Source organism: Cnephaeus nilssonii (genome assembly GCF_951640355.1).
Source record: "Cnephaeus nilssonii genome assembly, chromosome: 13".
Lineage (NCBI taxonomy): Eukaryota > Metazoa > Chordata > Mammalia > Chiroptera > Vespertilionidae > Cnephaeus > Cnephaeus nilssonii.
In genome coordinates, this window is record NC_137084.1 from 15,357,016 (window position 1) to 15,384,826 (window position 27,811).

General features: G+C 55.4%; 1 protein-coding gene across 3 annotated transcripts in view; it reads left to right on the forward strand.

Annotated features, from left to right (window-relative positions):
- The first annotated feature begins 583 nt into the window (after positions 1–583).
- The window catches only part of CD82 (CD82 molecule), a 51,443-nt gene continuing 24,215 nt past the window's right edge, over positions 584–27,811 (forward strand). The window contains exons 1-2 of one of the 3 annotated variants that reach the window (XM_079787927.1): positions 584–712; positions 22,819–22,886. The gene's annotated coding sequence lies outside the window, so the exon portion shown is untranslated. The remainder of the gene's footprint in view (positions 713–22,818; positions 22,887–27,811) is intronic. The other 2 variants (XM_079787928.1, XM_079787929.1) reach the window with 2 other exon arrangements.

Consider the following 27,811-nt stretch of genomic DNA (forward strand, 5'->3'; position numbering starts at 1 on the left):
GCCCTGGGAGGCCAGCGTGGGGGCCGGAGGCTCGCCCGCCCGCCGGGTTTGGGTTGGCAGGGAAGGACAGAATTTGGTAGGCGCTGCGGAAGGGAGGGGCGTGGCCTCCTCCTAGCGGGCGGGGGCCAGGGTAAGACTGGGAAGGCCGAGGAGGGACAGGCCCTTAGGTAGCTCCGTGAGTGGGGCTTCCCACCCTGCAAGGCTCGAGCGCGGAGCCCCGCCAGGCGGGGAGTCAGGCTTCATCCCGGCGGGCCTGGAAGCTGGAGAGGCACAGAGGACCGCGCTGCGGGGGCGGGCCCGGGGGCGGGCCTCAGCCTCTGCGTGCTGGGGGCGGGGCTTGGCGGTGTAGATTGGGCGGCCGCAGCGAGGCGGGGCAAGGGGCGGGGCAAGGGGCGGGGCCCCGCCCCCAGCAGGGTCCAGGGCGGAGCTGGCCGGTTCGGAGTCGGGGAGGACATGGTGGGCGGAGCCTGATCTGGCTCGCAGCCCGGCTACAACCCAGCAGCGCCCGGGGGCGGGGCCGGCGAACCGGCGTCTGGAAGGCAGGGGGCGTGTCCGGGGCGTGTCCTTGGCGGGGGCGGGGCTTGGCCGAGGCTTCTGCTTTCTCCGAGGACCGCGGGGAGTGGGTGAGCCCTTCTTGCACAGTCGGACGCTGACAGGGTTGCGATCGCGCGACTCCAGGCTTGCTGCGCCGAACAGAAAGCAGAACCAGCAGGTGAGAAGGGGCAGGGGGCCCGGGGGTGCTGGCCGGTAGCAAAGTTAGTTTTTCGCCGCCCCTTCCAGAGCGCGCTTGGGCAGCTTTCTCGGAACAAGTGACAGGTCGGGCCACGAAGGCAGCTGGTGGGTGAGAAGAAGCTGAAGTTCCGGAGTCCTGAACCCCAGTTCTCCAGCTCCGCCATGCACCAGCTGTGTGTCCTTCGGCACATGCCTCCCCTGGGCTCTAGACCTCTCGGGTTCCAGGAAAAGGAGATTGAACCAGCCGAACTTCATGGTCCCGTTGCCCTTTCTCACTAAAACCCCGGAAGGTGAGGGCTGGCAGGTGAGAGCCAAGTGCAGTTCAGCCGCAGACATTCAAATCGCGTTGCTCAGACCGCAGTTTTCTGCCTGAGCAAAGCAACGTCTTCGGGAGCGTGAAGCGAATTGCTTCAAAGGCCACACTAGTTACTCAGATGGGGCTTGAACCCACAAGCCCAGAGGGAATGGAGCTTTCAGTCTCTTCCCCCCCCCCCCCCCCACCCAACTCTGAGAGCCCTGTATGACTTTGGGCCAGAAACTCAAGGGGGTTTTTGTCCACCTCCAAGGGCTTATTTCCCAGGTGAGTTGGCCTGGGGGGCCCAGGGCAAAAAGCAGGGGACAAGTTGTCATCCGGTGAATGGGAAAGATAAGGGGAAACCCGGCCAAACTTTGGATCCAGATTAAGCCCAGGGCCTGGGGTTCTTGCTGCATGCCCAGGGTTAGGTTAGTTCCTGGTTCTGGAGGTTTCTGTCCTTGGTGGTTGTGGGTCCCCTGTGCCAGGGACGTGGTAGTTGGGCAGCCTAAATCAGTGGTCAGGGGCTTGGGCTTTGGGACCAAACTGACTTGGATTGCTCTTCCCTGTAAGCTTCGGTTTCCTCATCTGTAAAATGGGGGTAATGACAGTACCCAATGGTAGTAGCGAGGACTTAATGGAATAATGTGAAAACAGTGCTTAGCAAGGCGCCAGGCTCTCGGTGAGGCCACGCTACATGCCATCAGCTGCTCTGATGTGGATGGGCAGGTGGTGGACTGGCTTCCTGCCTGGGAATGAGCTAGGATTTGGAGGGTCAGAGACTGGCTGCATCCCCTTCTGACCCTGTGTGAGCCAGAAATTGCCACCTGCCACCAGCATCACGTTGTCCATTTCAGGATTGAGGTTCAGATTGTCATCTGAACCAAAGAGCGGCTGAGTTTTCTGTAATATTGCTTGAGGTTGGTTGGGTGTCCAGTTAAATAAGCACAAAAATGTGTTCTGAACACCTACTATCTAGGAGGTGTTGTTTCGGAGGTGAACTAGCCCGACCTGGTCTCTGCCCTCACTTTGAGCTGCTGACAGTGAGGACTCCCCATCCCCACCACGGTCCTTCGGGAGAGGGTAACTCGGATCCAGGGTTCCAGGCCAGATGAGATTTCATGGGTCTGTACTGCTCTGGTGGCTGGAATCCAGCTCTTCTACTGCACACTGGGCTTGGGCGGAGGTATGGGGTAGTGTGGGCACCTGTTATCTGTCTGATCAGAGATGGGCACCGGAGGAGATTGGGAATGCTGTATGCCGGCTGCCAGCATCTCCTGGGGAGATGAGCCCTACACTTTAGAACCAGCTGGGAAATACAATGGGAAGGGTCTGATTGAAGGCTGCATCAAATGGAGGAGGGAGGGAGGGAGGGAGGGAGGGAGGGAGGGAGGGAGGGAGGGAGGGAGAGAGAGAGAGAGAGAGAGAAAGAGAAAGTATGGGGTAGATGTGGTGCTTAGAGGTGAGACACTGGAGAAAGCAGGGCAGGAAATGAGGGCACTTCTTAGCGTTGGTGAGACTTGAGCAGGACTTTCTACCTGGGCTCCCAAGTCCAGATTGGGCTGGAATCAACTTGGGGCTCCAGACTCCCCTCTCCAAGCATTGGACATAAGATTGGAGTTTGGTTGGTGGGGAGGGAGAGGTCAGTAGGTGGTGCCTGTCGGGGGAGATGCTTAGTAAGCATCGCCTGGAAAGTCCTATGCACCACTCTCTTCCCCACATGAATGACCAACAGTGACATCCTCAGTTGCTTCCAGTCTGGGGAGGAACTTAGACAAGGATCCCAGTGCTTCTGCAGGAGATAAATGAAAAAGGTCTAGAGGGATCGTTAGGAAAGCTTCTTGGAAGAGGTGGAGTTTGGGTGGGCCTGACGGATTGGGGGTGGGGGGTGGTTCAGCAGCCACAAGGAAGGCAGTGCTTGGGGCAGCGGAAAATGTCTAGTCAGAGGCACGGAGGTCAGAGTGTTCAGAGAGATTTAAAGAAACTTCTGGGCTGATCAGTCCAGCTGAAGAGTTGGGACTGTGCAGGGATGTGAAGGGGGAACGGTAGGTTGGGTCAACTCGTGGAGGGCCTTGAATGCCAAGGTGAGATATTTGGATTGGATTTGTAGAAAGTGGGAGCCACTGGAGGCTTGTGAGCACGGGAGTGACACCGTCAGAGTGGCACTTCAGGAAAGGCGGGCTGCCAGACATGCCGGAGCGGGTGACCCAGCGGTTAAGGGATAAGGAACTGATGGCTGTGGTGACAGGGAAAGGAGGGGTCTGGGGAGGTGTGGGGATATCTGCAGCTGGGGGTTAGAAAAGGCACCACCAGAGGAGTGGGAGGGACCCGGGTGACATGGGAGAAGTGAGAGTGTCCCTGTGTTTCTTTCTGTTCTCCGCCCAGGCTAGATGACGGTGCATAGCAGGGGCTCAGAAGGTGCTGGACGGGGTGGGCGGGGGAGGTGCTGGGAGGGTGATGGGTGCTACAGAGTGATAGGGAGGAGCCACCCAAGGAGGCCCCGCGTTTGCCATGATGGGAGGCACCTGGGCCAAGTGGCAGAGCTTCAGCCAGTCAGCAGTCAGGGTAGACGGGGAGAAATGCCTGTGGTTCTCCCCCTCATAGCCCTAGCCCAGGGAGGGCCCGGGCCAGAGGTTAGCCAGTGGGGGCACCAGTTTCCTGTGTGGGGGGGTGGATTTGGGTTCCTCCAGGCTCCTCGGAAGTTTCTGCCATGTGGGGCAGTCCCCTCTCTCTTGAGGCCTCAGACTTTTAAGCCACGGAATGGAAGCTTCTCCTCCCCATTTACCCTCCACCCCCAACCCTGGGCCCAACCCATTTTCCCTGAGGACCAGACAGGCCCTCCTGGCACGGGGCCGAGCAGACCCAAGCCTTGAGCGCTCCTTTGGATTTGGAGCTTCTGGGGTCAGCTGGCACCCCCTGGTTTTGGCTTGGCCTTGACCCCCTGCTCCAAACTGTTCTACCCACTCCCTCCACCCCCGGGGGAAGATCAGAGGGGGCGGTTATGATGTCATCAAGTGCATCAAACCCTCAGGAGTTGACTCTGGGGGAGGCAGGAGGGAGGGAAGAGTCTGGGCCCCTTCTTGGAACAAGGCAGGGGTCAGGGGTGAAGAGCTGGTTTCATCTCTGTAGGAAATGCCCTGCCCACCACTTCCGCTCCTCCAAGCCTCAATCCAAGGAGCCAGGAGGGAAGCCCAGAGGTAAACATAAGTGTGTGGGACGTGTGGCTTCCCTCTTCCCTTCGCCCCGATGCTGCCTGTGAGGAGGAGGCCAGCCACAGACCCAGTTGGTGTCTGGGTTTCTGGCTGGTTCCTGCCTCACCCCTGGGGTTCCCCCTACACCGTGGTTTTCCTGTCCGAAGCTGATTCACTCTGTGCTGACATGGAGAAGCAGCTGAGGGGAGGGAAGAGGCCTGTACTCTGGGTCATGAAGTTCATTCCAAGTCCTCAGTTTACAGGCTGTGTGACCTTCTATAAGTACCTTCTCCTCTCTAGGCTTCCCTTCTGCTCTGCTAATGGCCTGTCTACTTGGCTCTCAGAGGGTTCTATAGCCAGGATCTGTCCTTTGTAAAATAGGGTACAGACGCACACGTACACAGCACAGGCTCTCAATACAGAGTGGAAGTGGGTGGCTCCTTTCAGATGTACAATAATCAGTCCCCCCTCCTCACCCTTGCTTATTCCTCCACTAGAAGCACCCTCACCTACCTCCCATCTGGCTGCCGCTTAGGTTCATGGGGTAGCCTGGTTGTGAAGAATTGGACTTGGAGCCACAATCGTGACCCTGCTCGTTCCTCGCTATGTGACTCTGTCTGAGCCTCAGTTTCTGAGTCTGAGAATTGGGGATAATAATGGTAACTCCCTCACAGGGGAACACGAGAAAAAAAACAAAAACGTGTCCATGAAGCTTAGCAGCTTTATACCTAGCACTCAGCGAGAACTCCATCAGGGAGAGCTGTTGTGCTTCCCTGCCCCTGGCCCATCTTTCAAAGCTCGGGCCAGGCTGCTTCTGGAGTCTGCAGGATCATCGCCTGGAGCACCCACCTATGGTACGGGCCCTCTGTGCTCTCCAACATGTGTCTGTGCCACACGGCACTAGTTATATCCCGCTGTGTGGTGCCGCCTGGCTGTGTGGTGCCGCCTGGCTCTTCCTGGTGGTGTCTGGGACTCCCCAACATGACTCTACGCTTCCTGAGGGGAAGTAGGTCTGAACGTCAGTGGCCGACTTTCCCCAACCCACTTCCTCTGTGCTTCTGTACACCCAGTACTCTGCGCTTTGCTGCTGTGTTTTGGCATACTGAGTGAAGCCCCCAGGCCGGGACTGCCCTGCCCGTCTCTGTATCCTTGACTTCTGGCTCAAGGCCTGGCACACAGCAGGCAGTCGGGAAATGATGGTTGGATGAATAAGTGATTCTCCTTGGGGCAGCCCAGCAGGACCCAGCTCGGTGCCAGATCCTTGGCAAAGGCGAAGCCTGGAAGCAGGGTCTGAGTGCCCCTGCCTTGCCCTTCAGGCCTGCCCTCCCCGTTCCTGGAACCTGGGTCCAGGGAGGCGGGAATGGTCTGCTGGCCTGGGGTTGCTCAGTTGGCATTTCAGTTTCCCTTGTGAGGCCTGGCCTTTGGCCTCCTGAGAGGGGAACAACCAGACTTCCTCCAGCCTCAGCCTGTTGAGGGGTCACTCTGGTCCTTAGTGAACCCTGACTCAGCCGGAGAAGGCACCTTCAACTCAGCAGTCATTTGCGGAAGGTGCTTCTGCCCTGTGAGGGCACGGGCTCAGGGTTGGGGGAATGGGAGGCCCATTCCTCCAAGAAGTCCACCCCTGATATTATCCCTCCAGACCACCAAGTGGGACGCTCTGGGAAGCACCTCCCCTCTCCCCTGTCTTCTTTCCCGGTAGTGGGGGCTCCTGCCCCTTTTTTGGGCACCACCCCTGGCTTTCCCTCCTGTGTGAAGGGTGATCCGGGGTGGAAGTTGTTGAGGATCTAGACCTGGGCTCACAGAGCCAATGCAGAGAAGTAGACGGAGTGCTGGAGGCCGGGCTGGAGGAAGCCTGGCTTCAGATCTGGCCTGGGGTCCAAGCTGGCCTTGGCCCAGGAGAGTGGGGAAGGAACCATGGCAATGCCACGGACTCTGGAACCAAGCGGCCTATGAATGATCCCCGCCTCTGCTATTTAGCTGCGGGGCGTGACTTTCGGCAAGTGTTTTAACCTTTCTGTGCCTCAGTCTCGGCATCTAGAATGGAGATGGTAATATACTGGCCTCAGAGCGCTGCTTGAGAACGGTGTGAATTCATGTACGTGAATCATTTATGAAGTGTGCCTGGCACAGAGTAAGTGCTATATGGGTACAAGCTGGTTTTGGTAGGCTGGCTATTATTAATAGGAAGCAGGATTTAAGTCTCTGGGGGGCAGAAAACCTTGGAGAATAGCTTGCGTCTGGAGATCAGGAGAGCTGGGTTCTCATCCCAGCTCATCCTTCACTTGCCATGTGACCTTGGACAAGTTACAGCCCTTCTTGGGCTACAAAATTATAACGATTATGCTGCACGTGGTGTTTGTAAGCGAGGCCCATGCGATGTCACAGTGGCCATCTGCAGGGTTTTATTCTCGAAGGGACTTCTGGGTGCTTGGCCCATTCTGCAGTCATTCTGTAGATGGGCAGGTCCTGGCACTACCGTGGAGACACCACAGGCACAGAATGGCAGAGCTGTCCCAACCCCCACGACTGTACTCCACAAGTAGATGAATCCACTTAAATATGCACATACCTGTGAAATTATAGAGATCAGATTACAGACCTTTATTTTATTTTTTTACTTTCCCCTATTTTCTGAATCTTCTGTAGTGAGTCCATATTATTTTTATGCTTAAGAAAGAAGACACAATAAAGCTATCAAAAATCATTATTATACAGAGTTAAACAAAAATGTCTTATATGAACTTGGGCTCACATTGAGCTTTTTGTTGTTAGTAAAGCATATGTGTTTTCAAAAATGAATATCAGTTTGTCAATCTGCAAAAGACAGAGGGAATGTCTATGGAAGGAGTGGCCTTGGCCACGGGCCTCAGATCCTGGGAGATAAGAGTCTGATATGGACGGGAGTTTCACCAGTTTCCATTGTGGTGGACACGCCCCGAGTGCTGCTTGGTGTTTAGACAACTTTTCAACAAGCTTTTCAACCGTCCTTGACACCAACAGACTTAATTTCCTCACGTCAAAATTGCGGGAAATAATAATACTTAATTCAGGGAGGTGCTATGAGGGTTAAAGAAGCTTAAATATGTTGCGGTTTTCGAAGGAACCCCCTTTTTCTTCCGGAATTTGGAAGCAAGCAAAAAGAAAACTGTTGACAAAGATGGAGTGCCAAACGTCAGCGTCATCACTGAGAAGGCCAGCCGGAGAACGTGGCTGTAGATCCGGGACCCAGAGGGCTTGCTAGCCATCTTCCCTGGCACTGGCAGGGTTACCCGTCCGTCCGGTCCCAGGCGGCGCTGGACAGGTGCCAGCCTCGCTGCAGAAGCAGGTGGCAGCGGCAGAGAGGAGCTCAGGTGATGGAACGCTCCAGCAGGCAGCTGGGCTCTGCCGGAGGCGGGCCCACTGAGCATGCCCAGTGTGCCTTCCAGACGAACCAATCCGATAAGCCACTGTTGGTCCTGGCACGAAGGAGGCGGGGCGAGGCCAGAGGTGTTCTCCCAGTAGAGGTTTCTGGTCAAGGAAAAAATATGTGTTCCCCCTCATAAATATAAGGCACTTTGAACGATGCCGGGTATGCAATGGGCACTCGGTAAGTGTTCATTTGTCGCTGCTGATAATGATAACAAAGAGTAATTCTACTACTGCGGTTGCAAAAATCACTCTCCCACTCACTGTCTTAGGAGATGGAATATTAGAATGTTGTTGCAATGGGACCTGATGAGACATCCTGAATAGAGGAAATAGAAACTCATGGGGAGTGAGGCGCCTTGGTCTGTAGGAGGTTCTGTGGCAAGGGAATGAGTGGGTAGGCCTTAGGTCACTTGGTCATATAGGCAGCTGACCTCCCTGACCTCTGGCCTCTCTGAATATGCAGCAGAAATGTAACTGGGGCAGGAAGGATGTGTCGTCTACGCCCCCCCCCCCAAAAAAAAGCTTCTCAGGTTCCCTTTTTCTCTGTCCCACACCTTGTCATGGAATGGAAGGAGTGGCTTTAACAAATGCTCCAGATATGGCAGGGTCCAGCAGAGGATTTTTGTTTTGTTTTGTTTTGTTTTGTTTTGCCAGGAGACTGTATAACATGGTATCATGTTTATCAAACTTTGTGCATATCAGAAATCCCCACAAGGGGCAGAGGGGTGCAAGCTGCACGTAGGGAACCACTGGGGTTGTACTTACAGCTTGGGCTTCTTTCTGGCTTCTTAGGACTTGCCATTGGCCAGACCTTGGTATGGCCCAGCTCTTCCTCCCACCATCTGCTCACCTTTGGGCAGGTTTTGCAGTCTCTCAGAGCTTGGGTCCGTTACGGTGAAATGGAGAATGATAGTGGTACCTCTCTTGTGGGCTTGCATGAGGATTAAATGAGACAATTAGTGCGGGGCAACAGCTCCGAATGCATCCTCCCTCCAAGCCAAAAGCTAACGAGATTGATAATGATGAGCAAAGGCTGCTCCTGCCACTCCTTTGGGGAAATGGCACAGAGTGAGGCCCTGATCTGGAGGGGAGATTCCCCAGGCTGTTGGGAGCTCTGGGGGTCCGGAGGGCCTTGGGTCTCTGCCGGCTTGGTCCTTGATCAGAATGTTCGAGCCCCATCCTCAACCTGGGTGCTCTTGGCTTAGAGTTGAAGGCCAAGTTGGGTGCTTGTGACTAGACTCACAGGATTGTGGTTTTGTGGGTAGCTCTATGGTTCATTGAGTGAACCCACCTACCAAGTCTGATCCCATGGAAAACATCCAGTTTTTGCTTACATACCTCAAGGCTTGGAGAGTTCACTACCTTTTCTCTCTGGACAGATCTAACTCTTTAAAAATATGGTATAGGATTTAAGCAAACCCACCCTCCCTTCGCTTCCACTCGTTGATCCTGATCATTCTTGTTGGGACCATATGGGATGTGGGATACTCTCTGAGAGGACTAAGTCTCTCTTGTAATCAAGGCCACCCCAGGCCAGTGAATCTGATGTACAAAAGAGATGTTTCTGTTAAAAAAAAAAAGTCATCTCCATAGGAACGAAATGGGCACTTAAAGAATAACTTTCTAATTATTGAAGAAATGGTTTCTGTGGAGAAATTTGCTGGGTGAAGAACAGATGCCGAGAAGGAAATAACCGTTCAGAGATAAGTAGTGTGAACACACACACACACACACACACACACACACACACACACACACACACGATTGGGAGCATACCACATGAACTACTTCCTGTGCTGTGGCATATCAGTTAACATTGTAAGGGAGGATTTTTCCACATTATTTAATCCTCTCCCACGGCATGGTTCTCTGTCCACAGCGTTGTGCCACATGGACCTACTGTGACCCAGTTTAGTGCTCCCCTGCTGTTGCACGTGTAGGCCAGTTTGCATTTTTTATTACTGTCCACATTGCTACAGCGATCACCTAGTCCAGACATACACTCTGTGCTCAACAACCATGGAGTGAATTCCTCCAAGTGGCTTTCTAGTCAGGTGACTAGAAACTGCCCATAAAAAGGTCTGGCCCTCAGACCTTTTTAAACTCAAGGTCTGAGGGCCAGATTCTCAGGGAAAAGCCCTTTCCCTGACACCCACCAGAATGTACCCCCAAATTTAGCTCCAGTCCCCCTGTGGGGAGGGACAGACAGACAGTGCCCCTCATTGCTAGTTAGCAGGCCCACAGAAACGAGACAAGCTCTTGCTGTGTGTGTGTGTGTGTGTGTGTGTGTGTGTGTGTGTGTGTGTGTGAAAGACAGACAGATATGGGGGAGCTTTTTCGCCTCAACTGTAATCTGACTTTTGACCCCCTCTTCAAGAGCCAGTGGTGTCATTAACTAATTATGGGCTCTCTTTACTGTTTAATGACCTCTCTCCATGGTGACTCCTTCCCCGGCAGCCTTCCGGGAGCCAGGGAATGGGGAGCTGAGGCTGTGGGAGGAAGTTTCTCTGGAGTAGGAGTGGGTCATGGATCATGGGGGTGCAGTGCCTCTCACACTGACAGATGCCAGTCTCCTGGAGCATTTGTTGAAGCACAGGTTGTACCCTCAGGTTTTCTGATTGTGTTGGTCTTGGGCGGGGTGGGGGGGGGGGGGCGCCAGCAGGCAACCTGAGAATGTGCATAGCTAACATGCTCCCAGGAGCTGCTGCTGGTCTGGGCACCACACTTTGAGAACCAATGGAGTAGTGGAATGGGGCGCGTGGGGGCAGTGTGGTGAGTTTCAGCTCCTGGTGCTGCTGACAGCAGGAACCTTGCCCTATTTGGTAAAGCCTCATGTGAGGCCTGAACTCACCTTCCCCTACCCCCACCTCATCACCCTCCACCAGTGTGCACTCTGTATATATTTGTGGGCAGGAGGATAAGATGATTATCACTGTCCCTATTTTGCAGAAAGGAAAACTGAGGCTCTGGCAGGGGACCTGATGTGTCCAAGGGTGTGCCCTCAAAGCCAGCAGGAGCACTGATACAGGACCCCTGGCCTTGTCTCCTCCCTGCGCCCTCCCCTCCCCTCCCCAACTCTGGGCTTATTCTGCGCGGGTCCAGGGGAGGAACAGGGGTACCTTCCTTGAACACTGTGCTTCCCCAGGGGACCCCAAGTGAGGGGGCTGGGAAGGCAGGTCTCCTACACTGTCTCCGAGCCTGGGTCTTGCTCTACTTTTTATCTCCCTTCCCCCGCTGCTAGCCATTCAGTAATGTGATCTTCTTCCAAGATCTGGTGTCCTCCTGCCAGTTTATGTTCCCAGTTATAGTTCTGGCCAAGTTTTCCCGGAGGACGGAAAGTTGCTCCTGCCAAGCCTGGGAGCGCCTGGCAGGCAGAGCCGAGGGCGAGGAGAGAACCCTCATCTGTGGAGCATCTAATGTGTGCCAGATCCTGCACTGGGCACTTTGCAGCCACGATGTCAGGTCAGCCTCCCACCAGACCCCCAAGTAGAGGTTATTATCAGTCTCCATTTACTGATGAGGAAACTGAGGGTCCTGGAGCTGAAACTACTTATAAAAGGGGCAGAACTGGGCTTTCAATCCCACACTCCAAGGCAGGGTCCCTGGTCCAGAGTGGCAGCCAATCTTGGACCGAAGGAGCTGGGATGTGGGGAGGCCACCACCCATGCAAAGAGGGTCAGCCCCAGGGGCAGGGCTCCCTGGGATTTGGGGTCTTACAGTGGGACAGCCCTGGCCCAGCCATCAGGAGACCCAGTAAAACCAAGCTCTGCTGCCGTGTGACTGTGTGACTGTGGGCAAGTCACTCCCATGCTTGAGGCCTCCAAATCCTCATTTCTCATAATGATACCTTATGCTTTATAGCTTTTAGCAGTGGACATTTTCTCACATTCTTAGTCCTAAAAGCCTCCCAGCACCTTGTGAAATAGGCAGGGAGGGTGTTATTACCGAGCCCATTTTATAGATGATGACAGAGGCTATGTATGAGTGAGATGCCCAGGATCCTACAGCTAAGGAGGTGCTGGAGCCAGGATTTAAACCATGTTTTCTTTGCTCTCCATCCTGAGCTTGGTCCCTCACCCCACCCTGCCCCCTAACTGAGGAGGGAGAAATCTGGGCTCCTCTCTATTCTCAACCACAGGATTAGGGATCCCAGAGCTCTTATGTGAGCTGGGGAATGGGGGGAAATGTTGGGTGCAAGGGGCCCAGATTTCCAGGAAAGGGTATCCTGAGATTCTTGCTCTGGACCAGGAACCTGGGGAGGCAAGATCGGGTGGTCCAGGCTGTCCCTGTTCCCAGCTCCTGCCCAGACCTGGGCATTTGAGACCCCTGTTGGTGGGGGGAAGTGGGGTTCAGCCCCTCTCCCCCGCTCCCACCTCAGCCCCTGGCTTCCCCTGGAACCTGTACCTGCCCTCCAAATGCAGAATTTTCCAGACTCAGACATCGGTGCCCAGGCCTTGTGGTTCTGCCTGAATGCCCTCACCTCCTCCCCATCTCCTGACTGGACTGAGTCTCCCTCATTCTTCCAGGCCCAGCTCCAGCCACCTTCTTCCCCCGAGAGAGCCTTGGTACTCCGGCCAAGCCAACGCAACTCTCTCTGGTCTGTCCCACAGGTGAATTGGCTCACTGGGTTAGTAACTCCCCAGTGAGGCTGTGAGAGCAAGGGCTGTGGCTGCTGTGGCTGCTGTGGCTGCTGTGGCTTCAAGGCCCCTGTGGGGTCTCCCAGGCTGGCAGAACTCGGAGCACTGGGTCTGCATGGTCTGTGGACAGCTGATGACTTCAGGGTCAGCCTCAGACCTGTGACTCCCATATTTTGTGACCCTGAGTGAGTCACTTATCTTCTCTGACTCTTGGTTTCCTTCTCCTGAAAATGAAGTTATGTGCCTCACTGACCTCTCGGAAGGTTTGCGTAAGACAAAGCACGCAAAATACTACGGCTGAGATGGGTGGGTTCCAGGAGCTCAGGAAGTGGCCACCCCTCCTCGTCCCTGCAGTCAGCTTCATTCCACCGCCACCCACCGAACCCCCTTGAGAGGGGCGACTGCTTGGGCCTGGTCTAAGGCCTGAACTCTATCTGCTCTAGCTAGGGGTGTTCTCGTCCAATAATGGGGGAAGGATTGGGCAGAGGCACAGAATCAGCTCCAAGCAGGCTGTGCAAGTTCCAAGCTGTGACCTTGGGCACAGTACCTCCCTGAGCCCCAGTTGCCAGATCTGTGGGACGGGGTCATATATGTCCTGTGTTCTCAGGATCACACGGGGCTCCCTGGTGGACTTGCATGAGTCCGAGGGGGCATCCAGGAGTACGAGTGGGCTCTGCGTGCCCCTCCCAGGAGCCTGGAGGCTGGCAGAAGTGGCTCATTTACATATCCATTTTCCTGCTGCAAAGCAAACAGTCTACTTTCCCTCTGGACACCCGGAGGCTCACCAGGCTGTTGTGCTCTTGGCTTTGGACCCTGCAGTGCTGGGCCCTCCCCCTGGGAAAACAGCTTGTCTGATCTTTATCCTGTGCAGCCTGGGGACCCAGGCCTGAGGCCCTGCCTGACTCTCTGAGACCAAGGTGTTGTCACCACAGGTCCCTGTGCTAACCCCTGGAACCCTATGCCAGACCACATCCTAGAGCACCAAGCACATTTTCTTTGCATTTTTAAAAAAAATATATTTTTATTGACTTCAGAGAGGAAGGGAGAAGGGGAGAGAGAAACATTAATGATGAGAGAGAATCATTGATCGGCTGCCTCCTGCACGCCTCCCACTGTGGATTGAGCCAGCAACCCAGGCGTGTGCCCTGACTGGGAATTGAACCATGACCTCCTGGTTCATAGGTCGATGCTCAACCACTGAGCCACACCGGCAGGCTCCATTTCTGTCTGTCTGTCTGTCTGTACACCCCCTCCTCCCAACTGACTATGGCCCAGAATCTCTCACGGTGATAATAATCACCCTACTTCCCTATTTTGAGCTAGAGCGTTTTTTTCTCCTCAAACCTCACACCTCCCTGAAAGGAAAGAATGAACTGTTGTTATCCCAGAGAGGGAAGGTCCTGGAGCTGACCTGTTTGCCCAGGGTCACAGCTGAAAGGGGCTTTCCACCCCAAACTCCAAGGCAGAGTCCCCTGGTCCAGAGTGGCAGTGGGGGTCTTGGACCAAAGGAGCTGGGATGTGGGGGAGGCATCCAAGGCCCACAGCTGGGCCTCATGACCTCTCCACCCCCCACCCCCACCCCAACTCTCAGCAGGTGCTCACATTCTTGGCTAAATGTCTTGGGGGGGGGGGGGGATGCCCTTGAAGAGTAGGAAATGGATTGAGAGGAAGTGAGGGTGGCAGAGACCTAGATCTCCAGGGTGGAGGGTCCTAGATGCTCACTCTGCTTTGGGGGCTGGCACAGGGACCACCCCCATTGCACAGATGGGGAAGCTGAGGTTTAGGGAAGGGGCGTGATGACGAGGTAGACCTGGCTGGGCAGGGCCCCTTTCTTCTTTCCTCCCCAGGGCCCTGAGGGCTCCATTTCGGGGGATTTCATGGGGCGCTTGGGACCTCGGTGCTCATTTCAGCGTGGCTGCTGCTGGCTGAGGGCAAGTCCCTCTCCCTGCTTCAGCTCCCTTGGTGCCTGTGAATGACTGCAGTAGCCCGTGGGAAAGACCCAGCCTTCTCTGGAATCTCCGTGGGGGAGGGGGTCTCCTTCCAAGGCACTGCCCAGTGCTCACAGGATCTGGGCGAGGCCAGGGCTGAGAAGAATGGGCTGGGGAGGGGCTGGGCCACTATTGATGGCTGGTGGGGGAAGGGTGTTGTGGGTAAGACCAGAGGGTCCTGATCCCTCAAGGAGGCCGCTTCTCTTGGCTACAGAAGAGGATGAGAGAGAGCATTTGGGGTGGTCTGGGAGGCGGACCTGGGCTGGGCTGGTTCCCAGGGTGGGGCTTTGCCTGGGTCAGCAGGGCTGCATTCCTGAGCAGGTTTTGCCTCGGGCTTCCCTGGGGGCTTTCCATGGAGACCAAAGGGCCTGGATGCATGAGGTTCCTGCACCTGGGATCCGTCTCTCCCTGCCCTTCTTCCTGTCATTCTGTTTGTCTTTGTCTCTTTGTCATATTCTCTTATCTCTTTGTCTCTGCCTCACTCACTCACTCCTTGCCATCTCCCCCTCTCTTTTTACCTCCCACCAATGCCCTCACCCCCCTCAGTTTCCCTCTGGATCTAGAGCGTCTCAGGAGGGTCTAGCAGGCTGAGGCCCGAGGCCAGGCCCAGCTCCCCAGAATCCCAGAGGACCCGAGAGCCCAGGGCTGTCTCTCCTGGGACAGGGAGCCCCGACAGGCTGTGCTGGTCTGTTATCCCTTTCCTGCACCAACTGCCCGGTGTCTGGTTAAATGGCCATCACCCTGCCTGGGACTTGGGGTTTGGGCTTTATGTGCCGTGTGGATGCTGTGGCCTTTCATCCTATGCTCAGAGGGCCTGGGACCCTGCAGTTGACTGCAAGTGGATTCCTCTGGGCCACTCCTCCCTGGAGCGGCTGCCCGCCATGGGAGGGTGGCTAGGCTGGAGCCGCGCCTGTGTGCTGGGTGAGGTTGCCCTGGACGCTGCATGTTCAGAGAGGCTCTCGGGATGTGAGAGGGAGAGACTTGAGAGATGGTCTCGGAAACAAGGAGAGTCAGGGCAGAGGGGAAGACTCAGAGGAAGCCACTCACAGAGGCAGGGCCATATACAGAAGGGAAGGGACAGGTGAGAGGGAAGACCGAAGGACAGATGGGTGAGCCTCTGGAGAGCCCCGCCCTGCCCTCTCCTTATCTGGGTCTCAGCCAGGAAGACTACACCCACCCACCTTCAGGCTCTTAGAGTTAGAGTTGTCCCCATATTTTCTGTGTTTTTACCCAAGGACCCACAGGTAAGCAGCACATACAGTATGTTTACCGTGTCTCACTCATGCTCTCCCTCTCCCCCCCCTCTCTCCCCCCATCAGGTACCCCTAAAGCCAAAGTGGGGTGTGAACTGTAGCCTTGGGAGGTAGGAAGTATTAGCCCATTTTGTAGATAAAGGAACCGAGGCTTAGAAAAGCTATGTGACAATTAGAGGAGGACAGAGCCAGTGTTTGAACCCACATCCGTCTGATGCCCACCTTAAGTACTCATGCTGAGAGGGTTAGGGCTGCCAGATAGGGCTCTGTGAGGGTCTGCGCAGGAGAATATTCTGGGAAGGCTGCTTGAAGGAGGGCGCATCTCAGCAGACCTGTCTTTTCCTTCCTGAGCCCAGTGCCTGGGGAATTGTGACTGAATTACCAGCCTGCTGCTATGTGGGGTCCCTGATTAGTGTCCCCCTCCCTCTTCCTAACTACCCTGCTGAGAGCCCACACCCAACACCCAGCCTCCGTCTCTGAGGAACCCCAGTTCTGGCCCAGATGTTAACCCTTTGTTAGCCGCCTGCTCCCAGCCGGCCAGGCTCGTGGGTGGGTGTGCAAGCTGGCCCCTGGTGCCGAGTGCAGCCACAGGATGTCTTCAGTTGGTTAGGCTTAGAGGCTGAGCTGTGAAAGCCAGTGAACGTAGGCTGGGCCTTGGTCAGGTTATTTTAGTTCCTATCATTTATAACTTTCTGCCGGCAGCACAGCATGACGGGAAAGCACAGGGGCTCTGCGTTAGATGTTGGGCTTCAACCCCCAGCTCCATCGGCTGTAACCTTGGCCTCGGGCCTCAGTCCCTGATTCTCGGTATCTTCAACTGTAAAATGCTTACCTCATAGGGTCATTAAAGGGAGAGCTGGAGGCTGGGTGGGATGGCCATGCTACTTTATGATGACGTTGGTGTATAATTGCTTGTTTTCATGTCTGTGCTCCTCCGCTGGGCACTCCCGGGGTCAGAGATAGGTCTCATTCATCCGTCCCCTGTGTCCAGCTCGGGGACCACCCAGAGTGGGGATTCAGTGAATGCGAACTCTGAGCAGAGGACGTCCACTCGGGACCCCCTGGGAGGGCTGCCCCTCAGACCGTCCGTCCGTGGGAAGCAGTATTACAAAACAGGGAGGCCCTGGGGCTCCAAAGTCAGAGAGTCTGGAGTGCAGAGCTCAGCTAGGCCACTGTCTCCATGTGACCAGGACAAGTGCCACCTGCCGGAGCCCAGAGGTCCTGCTGATAAAACGGGGACGATGAAGCCATGCTCTTCACCTGGCGGCAGGGAGTGGGGTTAAATGAGATAAGATGTGGGACACAGGCTCCCATGGGGGTGCTTTCCTCTGTCTTTGTTTCACTCACCAGTTCTCCCTCTGTTTCAAGTTCTCGGGCGATGGCAACCTGTTGGGGCAGTTTATAGGAACCTGAGTGTGTCACACATCTCAAGGGGCAGCATATTCTCCCCCTGACGTGGGAGGAGGGGGCTCTGTCTAACATGAGCTCTCCCCAGAGTCCCCTGTCTCTGTCACACGCACATTCTGCGGGTTGGCAGCTGATTATGCCATCTTCTTGGGCAAGCCTTGATATCCCCATTTTACAGATGAGGCTCAGAGTAGGTAGGCAGCTTGTTAAAGGTCACCCAGCTCTACGAGATGGTAGTGGAATTAGGTCTCTCTCAATGCCAAGTCCATAGTATGTGACCTGGTTCACTGTTCTGCCTCCCTCTGTGGCCTGTAGAGCCTCCCTGGGAATCTGGGTTGCAGGGCCCCTGGAATCTGGGACTCCTGGAAAGTCTTTAATCTTATCTAAATTTCCCTTCCAGTTAGGGCCTCCCAACCGATATGCCCAAATGGGTTACAGATGTGTTGAGATTCCCCTTCGCCCTTGGCCGGTCCCCTAAGACCAGGCATAGTTCTGCCTCTCCACCCCAGTGCACTGAACAAATATGTATACTTCTCTCTGTGTGTCACGATGTGAAACCGGTTGGGAAGTACTGATGGCTCTAACCACTGCCCTCCCTGCCCCACCCTACACACTGAACACACACTTTCCCCCTAAGGGTAGGGATTTGTGGTCCTCTCTGGGCCACAGTCTCTTCATCTGAGAAATGGGGACCGATGTAGGTGATGTCGAAGGCCTTTCTGGCACTGTGATCTGAGTGTGTGAGCCTTAGAACCCAGTGCTGGGAGGGAGCAGGGTCTGCATGGGGTCCAAGCAGCCTGCTAAGAAGACCAAAATCATCAAGAAAGGGAGCCACGGAGAAGGAGAGGCCACAGGCAATGACTCTGCCTCATCTTGAGTCTTTAATGCATGAGGGACAGATGGGGAGGCTGAAAGGCTCCACGTGTGTGCTCTTCCCCGCGCTGCCAGAGGGGACCCCTTCTTTTTTTTTTTTTTATTTTGTCAGTGGGTGGGACCAGTGTGTGTAAAGGAAAAAAAATGGCTAAACCGACTTCAGGAACTGTGAGGAGAAAGTTATCCTGCAGTCCGGCGTTGACCTGGGAAAAAGAGTGCTTAGTCAGAGAGGGACAGGTTTAGGATTGTAAGGAGGTGGCGAGATTGAGACACGTGGAGAGAAACGATCCGCTGGGTTGAAAGAGTCAGAAGGAAGAGAAAGGGGTTTGAGAGGGCAAAGAGGGCTTCCAGAGGAGTAAAGCAAGCGGGGAGAGCGAGAGGGTGGGTGGGGAGGGGAAAGCCTGTTCGTAGGGATCTCAAACGCTTTCCAATCCGGTGGCAAAAGGTTAAGCCTACTGGTTAGAAGAAAGCGACGAGATTCCCACGTGTCCTGGTACGGCAGGGTTCGAGAAGTGTTCTGAGCAGGCCAATCGACTCAGAACCATGCCCGCGAGCAGAGCCAGAGCAGGAGTCAGAAGCTCGGGGCTAGGTTACCACTGAGCAGAGCCAGATCAGGAGTCAGAAGCTCAGGGCTAGGTTCGAGGATAGTCCATGCTCACCCAGGGTTCAGCAGCATGATGAAAGATGAAACAGAGGGCCGGAGACCATGGGATACCAGGACACAGGCTTTATTGGAGATCACCCTGCCGGCCGCCTTCCAGAGGGAAAAAGGGAAGAGAGAGAGAGAGAGAGAGAGAGAGAGAGAGAGAGAGAGAGAGAGAAAAGGGGGACCCCTTCTTGATGCTGAAGGCTCTCCAGTCTCATTGCTTGGGTTTCAGAGCAAAGCATGCTGGGAAGGGCCACATCTGTCAGCCTCATCAGGCACACTGAAGGAACACCCTGGCCAGGTTTGGTGGGGCTGATCTTTTCCTTCCTGACAGGAAGCTAAGAGTCAGGCCTCAGAGCTGGGGGAGGGCAGGAGGGCAGGTGGGCAAACAGAGGTATGGAAGGGGAGGGTAGGCAGACCCCACCATCTACCTCATTCCCACAGGCAGCCGGTCGGAAACTCTGAGCAGAGGACGTCCACGGAGACGTCTTTAGAGAGAGAGGGAGAGAGAGGGTAACATCGATGAGGGAGAACCATCTATCAGCTGCCTCTTGCATGCCCCCCACTGGGGCTCAAGCCCACAACCCAGGTATGTGCTCTGACCAGGAATCGAACCAGCAACCTCTCAGTGCATGGGACAATGCTCAATCAACTGAGCCACACAAGCTGGGGCCAGACCTGATTTTTAATCAGGGTTTGGTCACTTACTTGTGTGACCTTAGGCAAGCCACTGAACCTCTGAGTCTCAGTTTTGTCCTCTGTTAAATGGGGGCAATAATATCTCAAGGGTAGGGTGTTAGATTAAATGGGGGACAGTGGGAATGGCATGATACAAACTGTAAAGTGCTGTCCCTCCGGTGCCACAGTCTGGCCAGGGGTGGCTGCTGCCTACATTCCTGTGGTACCCTTGGCCTTCCCCCAAATGCCAGGGTCAGTTCCAGCTCCAGGGTGTTAAGCCCTCAGGAGAATGGGAGCCTATTTCACACGTGGATGGAATCATATGGCAGGAGCCGCTCCTCATGGAGCCTCGAGTTCTGCATCAGGAAGAAGAAAGGAGGCCTTGGGGCTCAGAAATCCCATGATTCCTGGGAGGGTCTGGTCTGCATATGTTTCTTCCAAGCCATGATGGCAGCGGTGGTGGGATTTGCTCACTTGTATTGAGCAACTGACAGTTTTCCCAAAGCTCTTTACACACCTTATCTCAGTCCCCCAACCATCCTACGAGAGGGTCCTGCTAGTGTCCCTGTGTCAGAGATGAGATGTTGGGCTCTGGGAGGTTTAATAACTCCCTTGCTCAAGGTCACAACCCAGCTAGTAGGAAGCAAGAGCTGGGATTCAAACCCAGGTCTTGGAGGAAACTTGAGATCCTAATCACACCGGTGGCCTCACGATTTTTCTGTTTCCCAGAGTAACAGCCTTTTACTTTTGTTTTTCTTTTGTTTTGTTTTAACAAGAACAAAAAACACCCAAACAAACCAAGATCAGAGGTTGAAAAATAAGAGAGTGAAGAGTTCAAAAAGCCAGTCCCTGGAGTCAGCCGTGTTTTCAGGAAACGCATCACCTGTCACATGTGAAAACAAATACAGCCACCTGTGGCCAGCCTCTGCAGGGGTGATCGAGACAAAGTCCAGGCACCGGAGGGCTGGGTGGGCAGGAACGGGCTTGCAGGTGGAGTGCCCGCGGATAGGGCTTCCAAGCAGAGCAGCCAGGCCAGGCTCTCTCGCTCCACTTTCTGCCCAAGGAAGCAGTCTGAGCTCCCACGGGGTCAGTTGTCCAACTCACCAGACTGGCTGGACCTCCAGGCCTGAGACAGGCCCCTGGGCACAGCCCGAGGCTCGGAGCCAGAGGCCCCTCCCCTGTGAGGGCAGAGGCCCTGTTTAGCTTCACCCCCACCCCCTTGCCTCAGAGCAGCGGCAGTCACCCTCTGACCCGGAGCCCTCCAGGCCGGGCACACAGCTGGAGGCTGGTCAAGACTGTCGGTGGAAACTAGCAACTTCCGGAGACTCATCATCATCGTCGTAATTGGTAGCATTTATTTGACATTTCCTGGGTGCCAGGCACTTTACAGATACTAATTCATGTAAGTCTCATCATAACCCATTATTAAGTCCATTTTATAGGTGGGAAAGCTGAGGCACAATGGCGAAGTGGTTGCCCAAGGCCACACGGCTGGTAAGATGCAGCCGATTTGGCATTTCAGGGAGGGAGAGGAGGAGTGGGCTAGGGTGCCAGCACGGTCTGAGCCCTCCTGGGTGCCAGCCTGATAGCAGGTCACCGTCACAGCAGTGTGGGTGGGCGGGTTTGGTGTCCCCATTCGCTGATAAGGAGGTAGCTCTGCAGTGTCTCCCAGGGCTAGGTGGCTGATATGTGGCAGGTCCCGGGAGGGAACCGAGGGTCACTGCGTGGCTGAGTTCAGTTCGGAGACCTTCCGATGCCGAAGGCCTGGTGAGCTGGGACAGGGCCGCGGGTGGAGGGAGAAGAGCTCTGGACCCAGACTCGCCCAGGCCTCCATCACGTGCTCAGCCCTGATTTTCCTGTGTGACCTGCAGGCTCTTGCTCCCTCCGGGCCCCTCTGAAAAATGCACTGATCTCAAAGGTCTTCGCCCCGCAGAGCGGACATTGCTCTGGAGTTGGTGACTCAGGGGGGATGTGCCTCCTGAGGAAGTCGAGGATGGAGCAGAGGTGCCCGGAGCTTTGTGGGAACTCTCCCTGGCCAGGCCCTGCTGCACCGGGATCCCAGGCCTGCCTGCATCCCGCTCGCAGCAGAGGCACCGGGCCGTGCTGCGGATGGGGCCTACGGCAGTGGGTCTCCCACGTTAGAGTCCCCAGGAAAGCTTTAAAAAATCCTGATGCCAGGGCTGTTCCCCGGACCAATTATATCAGCATCTCTGGGAGGGGTCCAGGCACCGGCCAGCCTCAGCGCTCCCAGGGTAATTCCTGTGTGCAGCCATGATTGAGGGCGCTGCTCCACACGAAAGGGAGACAAAGGGGAAGTAAGCACCTCCTGGCTCTCCCTGCTTATGGCCCCCTGGCCAGATGACAGCATCTGCCTGCCCCACTGTGTGTGTCTTTCTTGGGGGACAGTTCACAGCTCCCATTGGCTTTTCTGACCCAAAGGAGATGAAAATCCCACTCTTATGGGAAGCAACCCCCTCCCCACGAGCCAGCCACGCCATTTCTAAGGACCAGAAGCCTCCAGTTGCAGGATCAATGTCGGTTTGTCTTATCTTCTCTAAGAAACCTTTCCTGGCCTCTCCAGCCTGCCCCCGCCCCCCCCCCCCCTTCCAAGTACTTGCTATGTACTGGGCACTGTCCTAGGCTCTGGGGTATCGGGTGAATAAGACAGACTCAGCCCCTCCCCGTAAGGAGCCATACTCTAATGGGGGCTGCAGACACAGTAGTGAACTAAGAGGACAAATGCAGTGAACAGGGCGTGTGACAGGGCCACGTGTCAAAGCTGCCGCTCTGTATAGTCACTGGGGGAGTTCCCCCAAGGTTTTGATGACTTGGTGGGTTAGGGATGGGGGGCAGGCATTGCCATATTTTGGTTCTAATGTGCAGCTGGAGGTGAGGCCCAGTGAGTAGATCAGGTGTTCAGGGAAGGCCTCTGGGAGGAGGGAGCTCAGCCTACAAGGAGGTTAGGAGCCAGCCTGGGGTTTTGGGGGAGGAGTGGTCTTGGGAGACGAGGCCGGTCAAGGGCCTGCGGTGGACAAGGGCCTGTTCTACTGGAACAACAGGAAAGCACGGCCTTTATGGCCTGAGGAATGAACATGTGTGTGTGGGAAGGGGGAGGTGCTGAGGACAGAGGTGGGCAGGGGACACCAGGCAGGGCTCCGGAGGCCACATAGAGCATGGATGTTATAGCAAACCTGTCGGCTGTATCACCATTGTAGGGCTGCAGGGCTGCAGGGTTGGGGAGCAGCAAGATCTGGCCTACATTTTGCAAAGCCCTTCCTGGGGTATGGATAACGGATTGGGAAGGGTAGGAGTGGAACCCGTGACCAGCCAGGGAACAGTACAGGTCCACGGGGAGGTGAGGCGTGGGGCCAGGAGGGGCCCTGGATTGGGCTGTGGGAGGAGGGGAGGAGGCAGAGACCTGCCTGAGGCTCTCAGGTGCTCAGCTGGAGGATAGAAGGGCCATCTTGTCCCCTCCCCTGAATCCTGCGTACTTAGAATCCTGGAGTACTGCCCCTCCTCCCCGCAGGGACCTCAAGACCTCAAGAGCTAGGATATGTTCCACATGGTGTTAAGGGCTATTAAGTGAACAATGGTTTTAAATCAGTGGTGTTTATAGCCAGTGTGGAGTCCTTAACAGCCTAATATATGGTGACTCTTGGAGAGAACTGTTCCTTCCCAAACTTGGTGACAGCAAAACTTTTTGTTCTTAACAGGAATCTCCTAGGACTCGTATTTGGAGGAACTACTCCAGAAACACTGCTCTGGTCCTGTCATTTGACAGGTGAGGAGGGTGGGGTGGGCGTGGGAGGGTAGGAGGGTGGGAGTGGGGACAGTCACCTGTGCTAGGTTTCCTACTGAGTGACCCGTCAGAGCAGGCCTCCGCCCGCACCTCCTAACTCTGGGCCTTGAGGTACAATGCTGCAGGCCCCACCCAGTGTCCCCAAGGCTAGGTGGGGACATCCAAGTTCTAGGGTCAGGGTGGAAGGCTCCTCCTCCTCCTCAGCTGAGGGACAAACCAAACCTCCTCCTCTACAGGTGCAGGGAGCCTTGGGAATGGGTCTGACTTTCAGAGCTGGCCCTGGGTGCTCACCCTACACAACCCCCACTCATCCCTTTGGTGAGGACAAAAGAGGCCTGAAAATAGAGTCTCAGCTGACCCAGGGGCAGTGGGTCTCAACCCCCTTCAGGTGGCTGAGTACTTGAAAGTCCTGGTATTTGATGTGGAAGTTCTTCCCCCTCCCCTTCACCTCTCCATCCATCCATCCCTTCATCCATCCCTCCATTCTTCCATCCATCCATCCATCCATCCATCCATCCCTCTATCCATTCCTCCATCTATCCATCCCTCTGTCTATTCCTCCATCCTCCTAGCTCTCGATCCACCCATGCTCCAGTTGGCAATATTTTTTGGGAGCCTACTTTGTTCTCATAAATAATACATAGTCTTTCCCCTCAAGGTACCACAACCCATAGGGGAGATCGATAAGCGAGTAGAAAATTACTGGACAGCATTCTGAGTTGGAATAGTAGCCTCCATTTATTGAAAGCCTACCAGATACTTTACCCACATCGTCTGAGCAAATCTGCCAAATAGATTTCATTTTCCTCTTTTCACAGATGAGTCAGGTGAGGCTCAGAGAGGTGAATGTCTTTGTCAAAGTCACACAGCTAGGAGGTGATAGGATCCCATTCAAACCCAGGCAGTCTGATGCCAGAGCCTGTTCTGGGAACCGCTCCAGCATCCAGTGCTGCTGGAAGGGAGCAGAGAGGGAGCATCCCTAACCAACGTGTGCTGGCACCCGGGGAGGGGTGGCCGTGGCAGTGGTGATCGGACTGGCTGGAGTAGGGGGGCTCCTGGAGGAGGTGGATGTCTGAGGTGAGACTGAAGGATGAGAGGAATTAATAATATATTAGCATAATAATTTCACTGTACAAACTGGTTTGGCATAAAATGATATATATGGTCAATTTAAATCAGGCGTCCTCAAACTACGGCCCGCGGGCCACATGCGGATGTTTTTGCCATTTTGTTTTTTTACTTCAAAATAAGATATGTGCAGTGTGCATAGGAATTTGTTCATAGTGGTTTTTTTAAAACTATAGTCTGGCCCTCCAACGGTCTGAGGGACAGTGAACTGGCCCCCTGTTTAAAAAGTTTGAGGACCCCTGGTTTAAATGATAGATGCTTAGAAATGGTCAATTTACCTGCTATAAAGCCTAACACAAAATCAGTACCTTCTTCCTCCTACCGCTCACACAGCTGTCAGGGACTGTTCTGGAATTTCCCCAATAAAATGTGCTTGTTTTGTTAAGACATTCTCATAGGAAAGCATGGGCAGACCCTCCAGTGTTTGCAGAAAGTGTATACAAGGAAGCATAACGCCGGGAGAGGCTCTCTGCTTAATTTCATCTGCAAATGAGACGCTCACCCTCACTCCTTCCAAAAGTCCCAGTATAGATGCTTAGCCAGCTCCGCTCACCGAGTCCTGACTGCCAGCTGTGACCTCACTGTCTTCATAACAGGGGCTTCCCCTGTAGAGCCCCACTCTACAGGTGAAGAGAATGAGGGCCCGGGAGTCCTTCCCTGTGGCCATGGACTGGCAGAGCCAGGGTTTGCACCTTGTCCGGGGATCCTGTGTCACCACCATTTGCTCCCCTGCACCAGGGACCGGCCAACATTTTCCATAGGGGGCCGGGCAGTAAGTGTGTCGGGCTCTGTGGGCTGAGGGTCTGCTGCAGCTTTGCCCCCTTTGCCCCCACAGCGCCATAGCAGCCTCCGACTAGACACACGAGAGGGTGTGGCTGTGTGCCAACCCACTTTATTTATGGACATCGACATTTCAGTTCCATGTGTTACAAATACTCTACTTTTTATTTTTTCCCAACCATTTAAATATGTAAAAATCTGTTCTTACTTTGTAAGCCATACAAACATAGGGGTGGGGGCTGGATTTGATCCGCCGGCCTGGCAGGCCACACCCCCTGTCCTACCCTAGCCCTTATTCATATCTGTGAATGAGGAGACTGAGGCTCAGACCCCTCAGCATGAGCAGGTGGAGCTAGAATGGAACCCCAAGCCCTCTGATTCCAACTTTGGAGTCTCCTGGGGGCCTGGTGGTGGTGGTGGGCTCCCTAAAGTTGATGCCACACGCCATCGTGGGGCGACATGGGTGTGTTCCCAGCCTGCGCTGACCCCCTGCCCTTCATGGAACCACACATCTCCTGTCGGGCGTGGAGAGCCCTGCTCCCTGTGGCTTAAAGGGAAATGTCTCGGCAGAAAGATTCTGCATCCTGGATCCTGGCCCACGAGCCCAGGAGCCACCCACCCCAGACTCTGGTTCTCAGCACCTTCTCCTCTCTCAGGCGATGCCCAGGTAGACTCTGCACCTACCCCGGTTGGCCAAGCTGCCCGCCAGTCAAGGGGCTGCCTGGCTCCAGCTCCAGCGTCTAAACCCAACCAGCTGCCTCCTGGAGAGGAGGGGGCGGCCCAAGGGCTCAGCGGCCTGGGCCCTGCCTTGGCCAGTCAAGCTCCTTTACCCCCCTGTGCTCTGTGCCTTAGCTTGATCGTAGGATGTTGAAAGGCTTTGCCCAACGCTTGGTACAATTTGTGTGAGTGACCAAGAGACCAGTGAAGTGACCCGGGGGCTGGAGTATTGGGGATGCCAGCCCAGCAGCCTCTGCCTCCTTCTTGCCCTCCAAACCAGAGCGCCTTTGAGCAGTCAGTCACCTTGGTCCTCACCACCTGCGTGGTCAACGGAATCCCAGCATCCCCAGATACAGCGGCAACCACTCCCTGCAGACCGCATTTCATGGCGGAAAGATCTCGAGCTGCTTAAGGAGCTGTGTGACTTGGGCACGTGACTGCACCTGCCTGAGCCTGTCCTACCCCCTCCCCAGGATAGGAATACCCTCCTCACCTTCCCACCTTCCGGGCAGGTTGTGAGGCTTAAAAGGATGGCCGAGGCCAATGGCTGTTCACAGGCAGTCCCTCCTGCTTACTGGGCAGGCCTGCGATTCACTCTTGTCTAAAAGCTGCCCCATCCCAGCCCGGCCGGTGTGGCTCAGTGGTTGAGTGTCAACCCATGAACCAGAAGGTCCCAGTTTGATTCCCCATCAGGGCACACGCCTGGATTGCGGGCTTGATCCCCAGTGTGGGGTGTGCAGGAGGCCGCTGATCAATGATTCTCTCAAATCATTGATGTTTCTAGCCCCTCTCCCCCCCCCCCCCCGCTCCGCCCCTTTTTCACTCTCTGAAATCAATGGAAAAGAAAAAACATTTAAAAAAATGTTTAAAAGCTGCCGGGAACACCTGGCCCGAGAGGAGGATGTGGGAGCCGGAAAGTGTACAAACTCCCTTCCCAGGCTCCGAGGCCGCTGCCGTTGCCAAAGGGCTGTTTCCACACTTCTCCAGTTTCACAAGAACCGACTGGCACCGCCGCTCTGCCTCTGGGCCCCTCCACCCTGGGACGTGGTTACTGAAAAGCTCTTCTGGTGAAATTCCGACTATTTTATCTACCGGCCGTTTGGCTGAGCCTGTGTCAGCCCGTGGGGCGGGCATCACGTGTCATTTACTGGGAGAAAACCCAGGCAGGCCAGCCGGTCCCAGGAGGGGAGAAACGCACGCCTCCCTCCATGGGAGGACCTTGCCTCGCTGGCTGTTTGTTCCCTGCGAGTGTGTGCAGTGCCTGTGGGGTGTCAGGCGCTGTGCTGGGAGGGGACGGAGGAAAACAGTAGCTCTCCTGTATGCAGACTGCACCCCCCCACAGCCCCCCCGCAGGCCTACTCTCAGATCTCTGTGTCTCCTGACATGGGGGTGGCCAGCCTGTTTTCTCCCCCTGGGTCCTGGGGGGGGGGGGGGGGCGTCCCCAGGCAGAGTTGCTAAGGCTGGACTTTCATGGTTCCTAAGTCACTGCCCTCTTTCCATTTCTCAGACCCAGACCGTGGGCCCCCGTGGCTGGGAAGAGCCATTTCGTCTAATTTCTCCAAGGAGCACTTGAACCCCCCATGTCTTGACTCAGACTGTGTTTCCATGAGACTTGTGATGGGGCGCTCACCACCAACCAGGCAGCCTTTTCCCTTCTTTCGGGGGCTTTGCTTCATGGGCCCAAATCTGACCCCTAGAAAGGCAGCTAGCTAAAGACAGGGATGTCAGAAAACTGAACTGGGCCCCTTGGCGCGGTGAGCCCTCCCCCTGTCCCCCTCCCCCGTCCCTGGCTGGAAGTGTATAAAGTTGAAGCCGAGCTTCCACTTGGCAGGGATGATGGAACATTGTTATTATGTCCAGAGCACATGAGGGACCTCCACATGGACAGGGGAGATTCCCATGACTTAGGATGCCCTTCACCCTGCAAGGGCCTCTGGGCCCCTATTCTCTCTGCTCTGTGCCCTCCCCTCCCCCCCGCCCCCGCTTTCATAGGGTGGTGGGAACATGGCTGGGTCTGGTGCCTGCTTCCCCCACCCCCAGCCTGGCTCTAGCCATGCAGCTGCCCTGGCCAGCTGTCCCAGCCCTAGCTGCCTGGCTCTGGTTCCGTCATTCCTGAGTTGTCTGGCCTGGGGGAGGGCACAGGGGCAGCCAGCTTGCAGCTTCCCCCTTCCGCCCCAGTCCTGCCCTGGCCTGGGGTCCTGAGTAAAGGGTCACAGCATGCTCAAGCGTGGTGTGTGTTGTTCAGAAGCATGAACGGTGTCGGAGGGGATCTGAAAATGCGT